The following is a 17,135-nucleotide window of genomic DNA, read 5'->3' as shown; positions in this document are numbered from 1 at the left end:
ATCGATCTGACAGAGTTCATTTCACAGTGCATTTCAAGAAAATAAATGGAATTTTGCTGGTGTTTTTATTCATATAGGCTGAGGAAAAAGAAAAAAAAATGTATAAGTGTTTTAAACATAAAAATATATATTTAAAAACCACACACATTTTAGAAGTAAATATATATGTTTAAAAATAGATTATTAGAGAAATGCTTAAATATAAATGGTCACGGGGTGCCTGGGTGGCTCAGTCGGTTAAGCGTCTGACTTCAGTTCTGTCATGATCTCACAGTTTGGGGGTTCGAGCCCCGTGTCGGGCCCTGTGCTGACAGCTCAGAGCCTGGAGCCTGCTTCAGATTCTGTGTCTCCCTCTCTCTCTGCCCCTCCCCTGTTCACACTCTGTCGCAAGAATAAACAAACATTAAAACAAATTTAAAAAAAATATATATATATAAATAAATATATATATAAATATATATATAAATGTTTATACATATATTTATATATATAAATATATATATAAATATATATATTTATATAAATATAAAATATAATATATATAATAAAATAAATAAATATAATAAATAAATATAAAATAAATAAATAAATATAAAAATATAAATATAAAAATATAAAAAATATAAATAAAAATAAAATAAATAAATAAATATAAAATAAATAAATAAATAAATAAAATATAATGAAATAAATAAAATATATAAATATATAAATAAATAAATATATATATATAAATATATATAAATGTTTATATATATATTTATATATATAAATATATATATAAATTTATATATAAATGTTTATATATATATAAATTTATATATAAATTTATATATATATAAATATATATATAAAAACTATATATATATATATATATAAATGGTCATGATTTATATGTGATTTCATACTTTAATATTAGAGTACTTCATATAATTTTCTTCCACATTACATTACTTTTTAAGAAGGAATTCCAAAAATAATATATGTTGGGGCGCCTGGGTGGCTCAGTTTGTTGAGTATCCAACTTTGGCTCAGGTCATGATCTCGTGGTTCACGAGTTTGAGCCCCTCATTGAGCTCTGTGCTGACAGCTCAGTCTCTCTCTCTCTCTCAAAAATAAATAAAACATTAAAAAAATAAAATATATGTAATTCAGTATACTGAACATTAAGTATTTAACTTAAATTATTTAGTCAGTAAACATATTTTTTAATCTTGTGCTCTGCATTGAGCAAGATGATTTAATATATGGATGAAAAAAACCCCTATTCCAATTTCAAATTATAGTCAAAAATCAAAAATCATAGTCAAAATAGTCATAAGTAACTTAAAAATATCTAACCTTAACTGAAAATTTTTCTAACCTTTTAAGAGAATTAGTAGCAATCAATGAGTATTATTATTATTATAACTGTTTTACAAAGTAAGTAACTGAGACATAGAGAAGGTTAGTGTCTTACCAAAAGTTATATGACAGCCTTCCAAAACAATTCTAAGTTTATGGTCTTAAAAATCCTTCATGTTAACTCTCTGTCCTTAATGTTATGGATTTAATGATGTTGAAGAACAGAAAAAAGAATCTTTTAAATTTACCTGATAAATTCAAGGAAATATTACAAATTGATAATAAACATTTATATTTAATTAGCACTGTGTTAGTTTTGTAGGGCTGCTGTAACAAAACACAACCAACTGGGTAGGTTCAAACAATTGAGATGTATTATCTTATAGCAATGGAGGCCAGACATCTAAATAAAGGTGTTGGCAGGTCTATACTCTGTCCACTGACTCTAGTGGAGAATAATTCCTTATTTCTTCCAGCCTCTGATAGCTTGGTTTATGGCAGCACAACTCCAGTCTCTACCTCCTCCTTCACATGGCCCTCTTCACTCTATATTTGTGTCTCTTCTTATAAGGACCTATTGGATTAAAGTCCACTCTAATTCAGGATGACTTCATCTTAACTTGATTACATCTTCAAAGACTGTTTCCAAATAAGTTCACATTTTTAGGTACCATGTGTGAGGAGTTGACTATACCTTTTTGGCAGAAACAATTCAACCCAGAACAAGCATTTTCATAGGCTGTTGAAGCAATCATCAGAACTCTTGTCCAAATATTTCTGGATTTCTCTCTTCCAAACACATCATAAGATTGTTTTACTCCCTTACCTCTGAATTTAGACATAACCATGGTTATGTTTTGCTTTGCCCACTGAAATGTGGGTGCAAATGTGTCTCTTCTGCATGGGAGGCCTAAGGGCCAACATGGGATTCTCCATGTTTCCTCTGTCTTCTCTTGGCAGTCATGGAGTACAGTGATAGAAGTTCTCCTGCCTTGGGTTCCTGGTGATAAGGTTTATTACAGTCTCCCAGGACAAGAACAGTGGTCATATACTCTGAGTATGCATTTGTTTCTAAAGCTACTGCAATTTTGTAAGTTTTCAATTACTATAGCATGACAGGTACATAAATATCTACTAGAGGTGATATGTTGTCCTAAAAACAATAAGAAATCCTAAAATTTGTAGCATTAACTTAATTCCTGGCTATCCAGCCATAAAGAAAGCCTAATCAGAGGATCACGAGGTGGAAATTCACTTCATAGAAGAGCGTAATATTTGTCGTAACTTGGAACGCAGATCCTGGACCCAGTGAACTTGTAGCCCTAAGGGAAAATATGGGAAATCAGAGTAATTGAAGGGCATATTTGACACCATGCCTGTATTGTCAAAATGCTATTAGAAAACAGATAAATTCAGAGCATTATTGTCAGTTTGATGGCAAAATATTTGAAGAAATGCAAATGGCATAAATGGACCAACAAGTTGAGTGAAAGAGCCAACTTTTTCAATGCTCCTTGTTTAAAAGAAATAATAGTTTGGTTTGAAAATGGATGATTGAAACTTTTGTAGCAGAAAGCAAAGCAAAAGAATGACCATCATGGCTATTTTCAAACTTCTGAACAGATTATGTCAGCAAAATTAAGGACCCAGTTAAGTGTTTGGTTCTCAATACATCCTTATACCAGATAAATTGTCTCATGTTAAAGACATTGAAACTATGTTTTGTCCAGTAAAACCTAATAAGACTAAGAAACCTATAATGAAGTAGACACAGCAAGACCTGTGGAGCAGTGGTAAGAAAATAAATAAATATAGAAAAATCTAAGAAGTATGTTTAAATGGAACATATTTCTATGGAGTGACACTTGACACATGAAACTAACTGGAGCCAAAAAGAAAAAGAGGAGTTAGTTTTTAAGAACTGTCTTGCCAGGCCAGATCCAAAACTCTGGGTCTGAGTGAGGTTAAGATGATTCTGGGGCCATCAACTTGCATGGCCAGTAAGTTCGCTAAGAAATTTGCTCATCTTGCAAAGAGTGATACTATTCACTCTGCCTTCTTCAGCAGTGGTCCATGAGGTCAACAAATATGAAAGAATTCCAGAAAATGAAGAGGCACAAAGACTACTAGATAAGGGAGATCCTCTCAAGAGACAAAACTGGAGAATAAGATCTAATTATGGCTTAATACTCTACTGTCAGAATAGTAGGACAAGCAAACAGGATTTCAAAACAGCCATCATTTTCTGGAGAAAACTTGTTGCACTTATGCTGCCCCTGTGTCACATGCTATCTTTTAATCTCTGGTCATGAGAAGCCTCATGTAGATTTGATATAGAAACTACTTCATGCTATGTTTCTTCTACACTCCCTCGATTTGAACTTGATGACAAGTCTGTATGGAACTTGTGAGTGGTATCTTTGCACATTTTTCTCCAGGAGGAAGAATCAGCCTCATATTTGGTTAATGAGGGCTTGAATTGTCATAATCATCTATGTTATTTACCAGATATTTCTAACTTCTGAGTGTTTGCTAGGAAGGTATTTCACCAGTACCTTTGAAGTTAGACAAATTCAGCTGATTTGGTCAAAAGGGAGTGTAATTGAAGTGTGTAAACTGATGTGTGTGGAGATGTTAAATGACTGAATGTCACTTGCAAAGTTACTTTTTCTTGCCTTGGTAAAGGTGGAAGTAGAGAGAGAAGCATGTCTGTCTCCCTTAGCCTGAAATTCTGATAAAGATGAGGTGGAACCATCAGCAAAACTAAAAGACGGCCTACTGAATGGGAGAAGATATTTGCAAATGACATATTTGTAAAAGGTTAGTATCCAAAATATAAAGAGCCTTTACAACTCAACCAACCCCCCCAAATAATCCAATTAAAATGGGCAGAAGACCTGAATAGCCATTTCTCCCAAGAAGACATATAGATGACCAGCAGTCACATGAAAAGATGCTCAACATTACTCATCATCAGGGAAATGCAAATCAAAACCACAATGAGATACTATCTCACACCTGTCAGATGGCTAAAATAAAAAAAATAAAAAAAAAAAAAAAAAAGGAAACAACAAGTGCTGGCGAGGATGTAGAGAAAAAGGAACCCTCGTGCGCTGTTTGTGGGAATGCAAACTGGCACAATCACTGTGGAAAACAGTATGGAGATTTCTCAAAGAATTAAAAATAGAACTACCATATGATCCAGTAATCACACTAATGGGTATTTATCCAAAGAGTGTGAAAACACTAATTTGAAAGTACATGTGTACCATTATGTTTACTGCAGACTTATTTACATTAGCCAAATTATGGAAGCAGCCCAAATGTCCATTGACAGATGAATGGGCATATAATAGTAATAATTATATATATGTGTACATATATATACATGTATACATGAATAAATTATTATTCAGCCGTAAAAAAGAGTGAAATCTTGCCACTTGCAACAACCGGATGGATCTAGACAGTATAATGCTAAGCAAAATAAACCAGTCAGAGAAAGACAAATACCATATGATTTCACTCCTATGTGGATTTTTTTAAATTTTTTTTTATTGTTTAGAGAGACAGAGAGAGAGAGAGACAGCATTTGAGCAGGGGAGGGGCAGAGAGAGAGGAAGACACATAATCTGAAGAAGGCTCCAGACTCTGACCTGTCAGCACAGAGCCCAACATGGGGTTTGAACTCACAAGCTGGGAGATCATGACCTGAGCCGAAGTCACGCACTTGACCTATTGAGCCACCCAGGCGCCCCACTCATTTGTGGAATTGAAGGAAAGAAACAAAGGGGGGGGGGAAGAGAGAGAAACCAAAAAACAGACTCTTAACTATAGAGAACAAATATTTGGTTACCAGAGGAGAGGAGGGTGGGGGACAGGGTAAAATAGGTGAAGGGGATTAAGAGTACACGTCTCTTGATGAGCACTAAGTAATATACAGAATTGTTGAATCACTGTAACGTACACCTGAAACCAATTCAACACTGTATGTTAACTATACTGGAAATAAATTAAAAATAAAAGAACTTCTGGCCTAAGTGAATTGAAAATGAGATCCTGAGGGGGGGGGGGGGGAAGATAAGGTGGAACCATCTTCACTAACTGACCTATGATAAACATGCTGTGTGTGTGAGAAACATTATTTTAATATACTGTTATCATTGCATTAAATAGTCCATTGCATTAAATAGTCCATTGCATTAAATAGAATATCCAGAAAATATATCATTTATTTTATGGGTATCAGCTAATTTAGCTCAAAGCATCCTAAAAACCCACAATAATACAACATGCACAGCAAGGTAAGTGGAGAACTCATAGTAAAATAAGAAGTTCAAAGGCATCTGGTAGGACTAGGACAGCTGTGATTTGAAACCAGGCATCCAAGTTCCAAAGTTAATGCTTTCAAACAATAAGCTGTAATAGTATGAGTCTTAAAATTTGAACAGTTTCCCAGGCCAACTTCACAGAAAAGTGAAATCAAGATAGATAGAAAGATATTTGCAAATTTATTTGTCACTAACAAAGACTGTAGCATGTCCTAGGAATTACACGTTAGACCATTTGAATATTTAGAGGCCATTTGAATAATCCAGGTAAAAGAAAATATATATTTATTCGAAAACCATTGCAATATATTAATTACATAGTGAAGGTTATAGTTTCAATCTAATGGTCAATTTCCAGTCCCCATAGTTATGATCACTTGGCTTGATGCCACTACCTCTTAATATACTTTCCTTTCTGGCATAAAAAAACCTCCTACTCTCACTCTGTCCTCTCTTCCTATACTCTCCCCTTCACTTATCTTTCTCAGACACAACTAAAACAAGCCAGGCACTCCATTGCTATAGGCTTTTACTCTGGCTGAAAATATTTCCCTTGCATATCTACTTGTATAGTTCCCCTTACTTCAAAGTTTTATTCAAATAACACCTTCCCAATGAGGCCAACCTGGAATTTCACCTCTCTTCCCTTCCCCAGACCCTATATTCAGATTCCCCTATATTGCTCTACTATTTTTCAATAGCACTGAATACTTTCTCTCTACTGTTTTCATATTTATTACATTTATTGGATAGTGTTTATCTTTTCCGGCTTGAATGTAAGTTACACAAGGGCAGAAGTCTTTGTTTGCATCTCAAGCATCTAAAGTGTGCTATGCATCTGGCAAAAGTAGGCACCAAATAAATATTTGAAAAAAAAAAAACTGAATGGCTCACTTCTAACAGAGTAGAAGTTCATTCAGACTATATATGTACAATCTTACGGGCTTCCCTAGATCCAGTCTGAGACTTGGATTTGGATATAGGTGATTGATTGAAAATGTGCTTCTCAGGAGATAACTGTAATAAAAGGGAATAAAGCAGGAAAAAGAAAGATCATAGAGACATATTCTCAGATTGAGTATAGCCTTGCCTGATCCACAGAGAGAAGACTCTGGAATACAGTTGACCCACCTTGAGGCAAAGGATCTATTTGCCCCTCATTGTTACTGATGATAGTGGTGAGTGGAGTAAGTCCCTAGTTTGGTGGTTCTCATCAGTCCAGAAAATTTCTCAGAAGGAGTTAGCTATAAGCAGGTAGCAGCCATACCTAACAACAGCTGGCTAGTAAGTAGACTGGCTTGGTAAACAGTATCCGTGTGGAACACACAGTGTCTACCACAGACTCCAGATTAACACTTCTAATAAACCATGGATGTGCTTATGCCTTTAAAATGGTTACTGTAATAGTTTACAATGACCTTCTCAAGTCTCATTTATAGTTTCCCAGGCAAATGCATATTGCTTTATTGCACATTAATAGAATATAATTATTTAATGAACTAATCAATAGTTTCAGGTTGAAGGAAAGGAAGACTATAATTATATATTATTAATCTACTATATTTCAGATTCTTTTTATACACATGATTTTATTTAATCATTTTATCTCTGTATAAGATAAGCTTATGATTCCCATTCCAGATATAATGAAAATAAAACCTAGTTAATAAACTTGCCTAAGCTCATTAAGAGAGTGACAAACTCAGAATTTTAATCCATATGTCCTCCCCGTAGGTTTACTGTTCATTCCAGTCTTCTGCCTAATGTTATTATAAAATTACATATTCTTCAAAATTTAAGTCTTTTTTTTAAATTTTGTAAGTAGTTCTAAGAAATCTTAACATAGAGTTTATATATTTAAACTGAAAATATATTACATCAATATTTGTACTATTCTCGAACTGAAATTTAGCATCCCTCCCAATAATGATTTTTTTTTATTTTTTTAAACATTTATTTATTTTTGAGACAGAGAGAGACAGAGCATGAACGGGGGAGGGGCAGAGAGAAAGGGAGACACAGAATCTGAAACAGGCTCCAGGCTCTGAGCAGTCAGCACAGAGCCCGACACGGGGCTCGAACTCACATACCGCGAGATTGTGACCTGAGCCGAAGTGGGACGCTTAACTGACTGAGCCACCCAGGCGCCCCCTCCCAATTATGTTTATGGGTATTACTACACAGAAGTATTAGAGGTATCTGTGATTTTATCCTCAGTAGGAATTAAATATCATACTAAGTGCTTCGTATGTTCATTTTTTTCTTTGACACCATGGTACTAATAGATCTGCTGATGGGTTTTGTAATTTATTGCATTAATCAAGAAGCATATATATTATTTAACCAAAATCAGTTTTTAAAATGTTTTGGTAGCTGTATTTTAATAGGATTGATTTTCTTTTCTTTTTTTTTTTTCTTTTCAACGTTTTTTATTTATTTTTGGGACAGAGAGAGACAGACCATGAACGGGGGAGGGGCAGAGAGAGAGGGAGACACAGAATCGGAAACAGGGTCCAGGCTCCAAGCCATCAGCCCAGAGCCCGACGCAGGGCTCGAACCCACGGACCGCGAGATCGTGACCTGGCTGAAGTCGGACGCTTAACCGACTGCGCCACCCAGGCGCCCTGGGATTGATTTTCTTTTTAATACTTATGTCTCATATCTTAATTAATGATTTAAAAACATTATCCTGTAATCAGATTGACAAAAAGTTTCATGAAACAAAAAGACTGAAATTCCTTTTTAAAATCCAAAATATTCTCTCGTGCTCGCCTTGGCAGTACAGATAGTACAATTCGAACGATACAGAGAAGACTGGCTTGGTTCCTGTGCAGGGAGGACACACAAATTCATTAAGCATTCAACATTCAAAAATAATAAGAATAAATAAAATGAAATCCATAATACCCGTGAATATTTGAAATATTTAAAATATTTAATTAAAAATTTTAAAACATTGAATAGTTAAAATATTAACTTATCTATGTCTCCACTGTGAAAATTATTATAAATGTCTGGACATTTACGTTATAATTTGCTCTTCCACAGCTATTTAACTTCCCTTCTTCTCCTCCAGACTGCCAAGCACATCCTACCACTACACCCTCTTGTCCCCATTTTCACCCCTCCCACTCTAAGACATAGGCAGGCCAACAGTTTTGTCTGAACTACTGGTTTCTAGACCTAACTCAAGAAACAATCTCTGTCTAATCAAATACAGTGTTAAATATGGACAATTTTTAGCACTGTTCACTCTTTCTTAAATGAGAAATACTTAGTGTAGGCTGATGGCATGTGAAACACTCATTAATTTGCATTTGACAGACTCTGATGTTCATTTCTGTCACTGGAAGCTGACGTGAAACCACAGGCAGGAAATTCACTTATACCTTCTCCACTAATTAAAAATTTGAGATATAAAAATAAGTTTCTCTTTAATTTCCCTGATAGATGACATATTATTGAAGAAATTCAAGATGTGATATCACACACACACACACACACACAAACACACACGTATATTCATACATAATGGAACATTACTAAGCCATAAAAAATGGAAGCTTGCCATTTGTGATGGACACACAGGGATTTTTACTAAGTGACATAAGTCGGACAGAGAAATGAAAAATGCTGTGTGATTTTACACATATGTGGAATCTAGGAAACAAAACAAACAACAACCAAAGCCCAGTAGAAACAGATTCATAGATACAGGGAACAAAGAAAACATTACTTCTAATGTCAGCAATCTCTTCGGGGTGTTTCATAAATAAACGTTTTTTTTTATGTATGTAAGACTATATTTCTGGAATGCAAACTCCTCAAGGAGTCTGTTATTCTTTTCACCTATAAAAATGCCTAGAAAAAGAGTAAGCATTTTGTATATATTTGGTAGAAGAATTAATATGTAGATTGTTCTGATGACTTCATCATGTCATTATGTTGCATGTAAGTTGCATGACTTTCTTACCCTTCCCCTTTCATAGACATTTAGTTCATTTCCAAATTTCTCCAATGTTTCTGTCAGAATGTTTACAGGCAACAGATGACATACTCATTGACTGAGACTGGTTTAATAGACAGTGAGGGCAGTGTTAAAGGCACTAACTAGGGATGGTGGCATGGCAGAATTCACAGCAGCATAAACTTGTTACCCCTCCTGGATCTACAGGAGGAAGGCGCCTGAGTAGACATTACTTCCGAGAGAGTACCGGTTATTCTAACAGAGCACCAGCTATCTGAAAGAAGCTGTGGCTCATTGTAAAGAAAAGCAACTGGCCATTAAGGGTGTGGTGTGAAGACTACCTCCATCTCCTTCTACTCATCATCTGCTGCCTATGCTTCACACCGGCTAAATGCACCCAAGGACCAGTGAGCCCACTGACACAGTTCCTACAAATTTATCTCCTGCTGCACTGAGCAAAGTAAGAACTGAGAGTGCGTCTGGAGGTGCAAACATAAAAAGGTCCAGTACATCTAATACTAAACATTGCTTTGGTAAATATGGTTATACCCAAGCCTCTCTTTCAAATGCCTAATTTCTTAAGAAACTTTCTTAGAATTTTATTCATTAAACACTGTAAACCATTCTAAGGCTTTGATCCTTATTCACAAATTACTTTCAACAAAATTTTATGCATTTTACTCTCATCATTAATAATATTCTTCTTTTTGTATACCAAGGACTATGCCCACCCTGCTATGCCTTAACAGCACTCAGTACTATCCTTGCTTTTTTCAGATTTTGGCTTTCATTGTCAAATATTAAGCCAGGTAACCTTAAACCTTAATTATAAAATTTGCATTTCCTTACCTTCCGTTGAGACTGAAACTGTATTCTTATTTTTGTACTGCATGTGTAATTTCAACCACTCTCATGGATTTAATAACCCTGGAATGCACTGGTGAAACTCAATAGTCTCAGTCAGTCCTGACAATTCCTTAAATTCCAGACTTGAATGTCCAAATGCATGTGGATTATCTCCACTTGGATATTGAATAAAGCATGTTCTAAATCAAAACCTTGATTCCCTAATTCCTCATACAACCTGAACTTCTCTAGCGCCTCTAATGGGCAAATGGCAGCTCTAATCGGATGTTCAAGCCAAAGCCTTGGATTCATTCCTACCTACTCCACTTCTGTTAATTTCATCCCAATGAGAACATTCACTTATCAGGATTATTTGGATCACCTCACCATTTTCTCTGTCTCCTTTCTTTCCTTATAAAATCTATTTTCCCATACGCCAGTCAGAGTTACCATTTAACATTAAGTTATGTCAGGATCCTCCGCAGCCACAAACCCTCCTGTGATTTCAATATTATGAAGGTTAAGACTCCTTATCATGGCTTGTAAGACTCTAGAAGTCTGTTGCCTCTTGAATCTCATAGCCTAGAATTATCCCCTTGTTCACTCAGCTGTAGGTACATTTATGTCCTTTCTATGACCTGAAGGCTTCTAACATGAACATGCTTTCTTCCCCTACCCCTTCCCTGCTAAGTGTTTGCATTTTGTTAGTTCCTTTCTCTGGAACACTGTTCCCATTGAAATCCTCATAACTATCTCCCTAAGTCCCTTCAGCTTTATGCTCAAATATCACCGTAATCTAGAATCCCCTTCTTTGATCATATTATCAAAAGTAACAGAACCTCCCCCAACACACATAATTTATCCCCTCTATCTGTTAAACTTACTCTATTTTTCTTAAACTTTATTTTTAGAATAGTTTCAGATTCACAGAAAAATAAAGAACGTAGAACATAATGTTCCAATACATGCTTTACCTAGTTCCATTTACTATTAACATATGATGTTAGTATAATATATACTTTTTTATAATAAATGGATCTATTTTGATAGATTGCTATTATTGAAGTCCATACTTTATTAAGGTTTCCTGTGTATCCAATAATTTTTCTGTTTCAGAATTCCATCTAGGATATTACATTTCATTAGTAGTCATGTGTTCTTAGGCTTCTCTTGGCAAAGACAGTTTCTCAGACTTCTCTTGCTTTTGATGACCTAGATGGTTTTGGGGAGAACTGGCCAGGTATTGTGTTGGGAGGCCTTCTATTGGAATTTGTCTAATGTTCTTCTGTAATTAGCCTGAGTCTGGCTTGGAGGAGAAGGCCACGGAGGTAAAGTACCATTTTCCTGATATTGTGTCAAGGGTACTTAACATCAGCTTGATTTTATATTGTTGATATTGACCTTGATACCTGGCTGAGATAATGTTTCTCAGGTTTCTACACACAAAAAATACATAAATATAATAAATAATAAATAAAATAAAATAAAATAAAATAAAATAAAATAAAAGTACTTGTTTCTTCTGGGGCACTTGGGTGGTTTAGGCAGTTAAGTGTCCTACTCTTGATTTCAGCTCAGGTCATGATCTCAGCGTTCATGGGTTCGAGCCCTGTGTCAGGTTCTGTGCTGGCAGTGCAGAGCCTGCTTGGGATACTCTCTCTCCCCTTCTCTCTCTGCCCCTCCCCCCTCAAAATAAATTAATAAAGTTAAAAAGAATAATTGTTTCTTCCAATTTTCATACTATACTCTTTGGAAGGAAGTTACTATGTACATCATGCACTTACATAGTGGGAATGTAGAATCTTCCTGCTTGAGGGCAGAGTTTCTATATGAATATTTGGAACTCATATTAAGGGAGATTTGTCTTCTCTTCCTCACTCATGTATTGATTAAATCATTTATTTATATCAATCTGAATGCATGGATATTTATTTTACCCATGTAATTATAATGTAATATTTTAGTTTCTTGCTCAAATTAATCCAGTTTTGGCCATTGAGACATTTTTTTTTTTTTTGTTCTGTGAGCTTTTGAAATACTTCTGTCAATGGTTTGTTTTTGGTGTTTGTGTGTTTGTTAAGCACCCCTTTACTTCCAGACCTTGCAAGATGCTCCCAGCTCATCTTATATGTTTCTTGGTCTAGTCATAGAGTCAGCTATTTCCCCCAAGGAGCTCTGGTTCACTTAATTGGAAAACTGTATTAGAAACCAAGATCTGGGTGCTAGGTTTATTGGTACTGGGTGGCAATGCGCTAAGCCATCTTGGCTGACAGAAAACAAACAAACAAACAAACAAATATTCTATACAAACTTGTACATATGCACACATCTATAAATATTTCAATATGTAGCCATCTGTAACTATATCAAAGTATACAACTTTTTCTTAATGCCTCCAATTCTAATCCATCACCACATGAATTTCACTGTTCTCCTCCTTTTGCTTATCTGCGAATTCCCATAACAACAGTAAGAAGCCGGACTCCCAATATCTGTCATCTATTTACTTAATTGTTCAGTGTCAGTATACATGTGTAGCAGCATGAGACTTGTTAACCTATATCCTCAGGAGAAGCAATTTTATTAACTAGAATGCAGTTTGTTGAGAAAGCTATCTTTTCTCCCCTGAATTGCCTTTGCCTTGTTATCAAATATTAGTTTACTGAATTTTTGTGGATCAAATTCTGTACTCTATTCAATTGTATGTGTCTATTCTTTTGGCAAAATCATGCTGCCTTGATCAGCGTAAATTTATAGTAAGTTTTGGAATTGTCTGCCACTTTATTTGTTTGTTGTTGTTGATGACTATTTGTCCTCTGCTAACATTTCTACAAGGTAAGGTACTTTAATTCATTACTGTATCATCAGTGTCTAGAACAGTGTTTGCATGATTTTTCGTAGACAGTGAATGAATACATGCCCACAATTCATTGGCGCTTCTTTTAAAATACTTACATAAGTCCACTACTTTGTTACTAGTTCTGAAGAATATTTTCATTTCTTTAAACTTTTTTATTTTTTTAAGTTTATTTTTGAGAAGAATATTTTATTTATCAATGATACTGCCTCATTCTCTATAAAGCTTGTTGCTGTCTTTTTCCCCCTCCTTTTCTCATGTATTTAAGAAGTTCACCAGATTGTGAGATGTGTTGAGACTTAAGTGCTCTTCTGTCTCCTACAGAAATTGAACTGCTCTTTCCCACATAAAGCCCTCGCTTCATCTGACTTGCTATATTGTTCACAGACTCTCTGTTGTGCTTGGTGAGGTGTTTTTTTGTTTTGTTTTGTTTTGTTTTGTTTTGTGTTTTTCCCTCAGCTGAAAGTGTTATTGCGTGTGCTCGTGTGATAGGATGGTGTGGATTCCCATAGGCTTTCGTATAGCCCAATTTCATGCTGTATATTATGTCATTTCCTCATACCAATGTGGAAATGTTTAATCTAGTTTCTAGTGTTTTAAGAACATATTGACTGAAAATGTCATTTGTTTATGACACTATCAAATTCTACCTGCCCCACACACCAATAATACCTCATTAGCCAACATTTTAAACAAGTCCTGAACATGGACCTCTCTCACTTAGCTGTTCCATCTCTCACACTAAGTTGCTTATAAGGCATATCTACAAATTAAAATATATACAAAATAATACCCCCTAAATTGTCTCCTTTCCCTCCCAGCCCTGTTATATATCGAATAGATGTAATAGTATCGGAACAAACTTCAAAGGGGGTATAAAAAGATTATACATAAGTTTTGATCCTTGTGATCCCCATTCAGGGGACCAACACTGGGGAAAAGTGCCTATTCTTTTAATTGAAAGTCAATGCATTTTTTATATATAACAGGGAGTTATCAACCATTATTTATTTTCCTAACCTAGTCTCACTAACCTTATAGATTGTGATTATCTTTCTAAAATTCTGGAAATACGGTCTTTACATCTCTTTATATTATATATATATATATATATATATATATATATATATATTTATTTATTTATTTATTTATTTTTATATATGTCTTTATATTCTATTATGTACAATGTTATAATTGTTATTTTTTAAAATAATTTATTTAGTTAGCATATAGTGCAACAATGATTTCAGGAGTAGATTCCTTAATGCCCCTTACCCATTAGCCCATCCCCCCCTCCCACAACCCCTCCAGCAAACCTCAGTTTGTTTTCCATATTTAAGAGTTTCTAATGTTTTGTCCCCCTCCCTGTTTTTATATCATTTTTGCTTCCCTTCCCTTATGTTCATCTGTTCTGTGTCTTAAAGTCTTCATATGAGTGAAGTCCTATGACAGTTGTCTTTCTCTGACTAATTTTACTTAGCATAATACCCTCTAGTTCCATCCACGTAGCTGCAAATGGCAAGATTTCATTCTTTTTGATTGATGAGTAATACTCCACTGGATATATATATATATACCACATCTTCTTTATCCATTCATCCATCAATGGACATTTGGACTCTTTCCATACTTTGGCTATTGTTGATAGTGCTGCTATAAACATTGGGATGCGTGTGTCCCTTCGAAACAGCATACCTGTATCCTTTGGACAAATACCTAGTAGTGCAATTGCTGGGTCATAGGGTAGCTCTATTTCTAATTTTTTGAGGAACCTCCATACTGTTTACCAGAGTGGCTGCACCAGTTTGCATTGCCACCAACAGTGCAAAAGAGATCCTCTTTCTCTGCAACCTCGCCAACATCTGTTGTTGCCTGAGTTGTTAATGTTAGCCATTCTGACAGGTGTGAGGTGGTATCTCATTGTGGTTTTGATTTGTATTATCCTGATGATGAGTGATGTTGAGCATTTTTTCATGTGTTGGTTGGCCATCTGGATGTCTTGTTTGGAGAAGCGTCTATTCTTGTCTTTTGCTCATTTCTTCACTGGATTATTTGTTTTTTGGGTGTTGAGTTTGATAAGTCCTTTATAGATTTTAGATACTAACCCTTTATCTGATATGTCATTTGCAAGTATCTTCTCCCATTCCGTCAGTTGCCTTTTAGTTTTGCTGATTGTTACCTTCGCTGTGCAGAAGCTTTTTATTTTGATGAGGTCCCAGTAGTTCATTTTTGCTTTTGTTTCCCTTGCCTCCGGAGACGTGTTGAGTAAGAAGTTGCTGCAGCCAAGGTCAAAGAGGTCTGGCCTGCTTTCTCCTCTAGGATTTTGATGGCTTCCTGTCTTACATTTAGGTCTTTCATCCATTTTGAGTTTATTTTTGTGTATGGTGTAAGAAAGTGGTCCAGGTTCATTCTTCTGCATGTCGCTGTCCAGTTTTCCCAGCACGACTTGCTGAAGAGACTGCCTTTATTCCACTGGATATTCTTTCCTGCTTTGTCAAAGATTAGTTGGCCATACATTTGTTATCATTGTTATTTTGATAGGACACTGGCAAAACCTGATTCAAGAGCTTCTCTTTGATATCAGTCTATACTGCCAGTTTTCTAGAGACCTAAAACTAAATATTTAAAGCTGAGAGTTTACTTATGTTAACTATTCAGAAATCCTTATACAAAGCTGGCAGCTTTTATTTCTTCCAACAATTTCTGTTTTTATTGAAATCATGTACAACATCATTCAGGTAAGTGTAAAATCTCAAATTGTAATGTGACAATAATTGAATATGAGGTTGTTGAAAAAAATCAATAAATGATTTTAGAGATCTTAAATATGTATTGAATAAATATGATAACCCAATAATCAATTATATATATTCATATATATGCCTACATACATTTAGATAATAAATGGAAGAATCATCAATTACTGTGAAAAATAGACATGTTAAAACATATAGCCCTAAATAGTTCCTTGATTATGTAAGACTAATTTTAATGTCTATTTAAATTCATAGAATTTGTTCTTTACATTTGTGTCACTTAAATGAGTTGTCAGACTTGTCTCTCCAACTGATATATACATCGATATCTATCTATCTATCTATCTATCTATCTATCTATCTATCTATCTATCTATGTAAAACAAAACACAATGCTTTGTTGGAAAGATCACTGGCCAAGGAATCAGATAACATGTATATGACTTTTGCCCAAACCATAAAATAATTGTGTAATCAGAAACAGCTTTCTTCATTTCTCTTATCCTCATATATCTTACTGAAAAAAATTTAAATTATATCACCAAATCCAAATTTTCTAAAAAGATAAATGGTTAATTTATGTGGAAGTACTTTGTTGATTACAAACAGTATAATAAGATATAAGTATACAATTGTGTTATAGATACATTTCATTTGAGAAATTACCTGAAAGACATGATTGGAATTATTAAAATACTTTATCTGAGTTTACACTATAGGGATAAGAAATAATGATATAATTTAGTTTAGATGTGGATTTTATATACTGAACATCCTACTTAATTACAATAATGCACAGTTGTTGTTTTGTTTTGTTTTTTTTTTTTTTTTGATTCACAAATAGCCAACAGCCTTTTTTCACAAATGCAATTGAAATATAATTATGGGAACAAGGGAATAATAATAAAACAATTTTCAGTTTTTAAAGTTAACAAGATTCAAGTGAATTCCCTGATTACAAAATCAAAGTTAAAGCAAATTTAAAATATTGTACTTTATAATGCATCTGATGGTATTTACTTATCAACAAAAAA

General features: G+C 34.5%; 1 protein-coding gene and 1 non-coding gene across 3 annotated transcripts in view; both read left to right on the top strand.

The window, feature by feature from the left end:
* The window catches only part of CDH9 (cadherin 9), a 136,269-nt gene that overhangs the window by 25,577 nt on the left and 93,557 nt on the right, over window positions 1-17,135 (top strand). The window lies entirely within an intron of this gene.
* Window positions 8,440-8,546, top strand: LOC128778438 (U6 spliceosomal RNA). The gene has a single exon (XR_008424026.1). It is a non-coding gene; the product is annotated as a U6 spliceosomal RNA (small nuclear RNA).

Source organism: Panthera pardus, unplaced genomic scaffold, assembly GCF_024362965.1.
Source record: "Panthera pardus isolate Hobbes unplaced genomic scaffold, ASM2436296v1 HiC_scaffold_2, whole genome shotgun sequence".
NCBI lineage: Eukaryota > Metazoa > Chordata > Mammalia > Carnivora > Felidae > Panthera > Panthera pardus.
The sequence above is the reverse complement of the archived record's forward strand: the minus strand, read 5'-3'. Positions and strand labels throughout refer to the sequence as shown.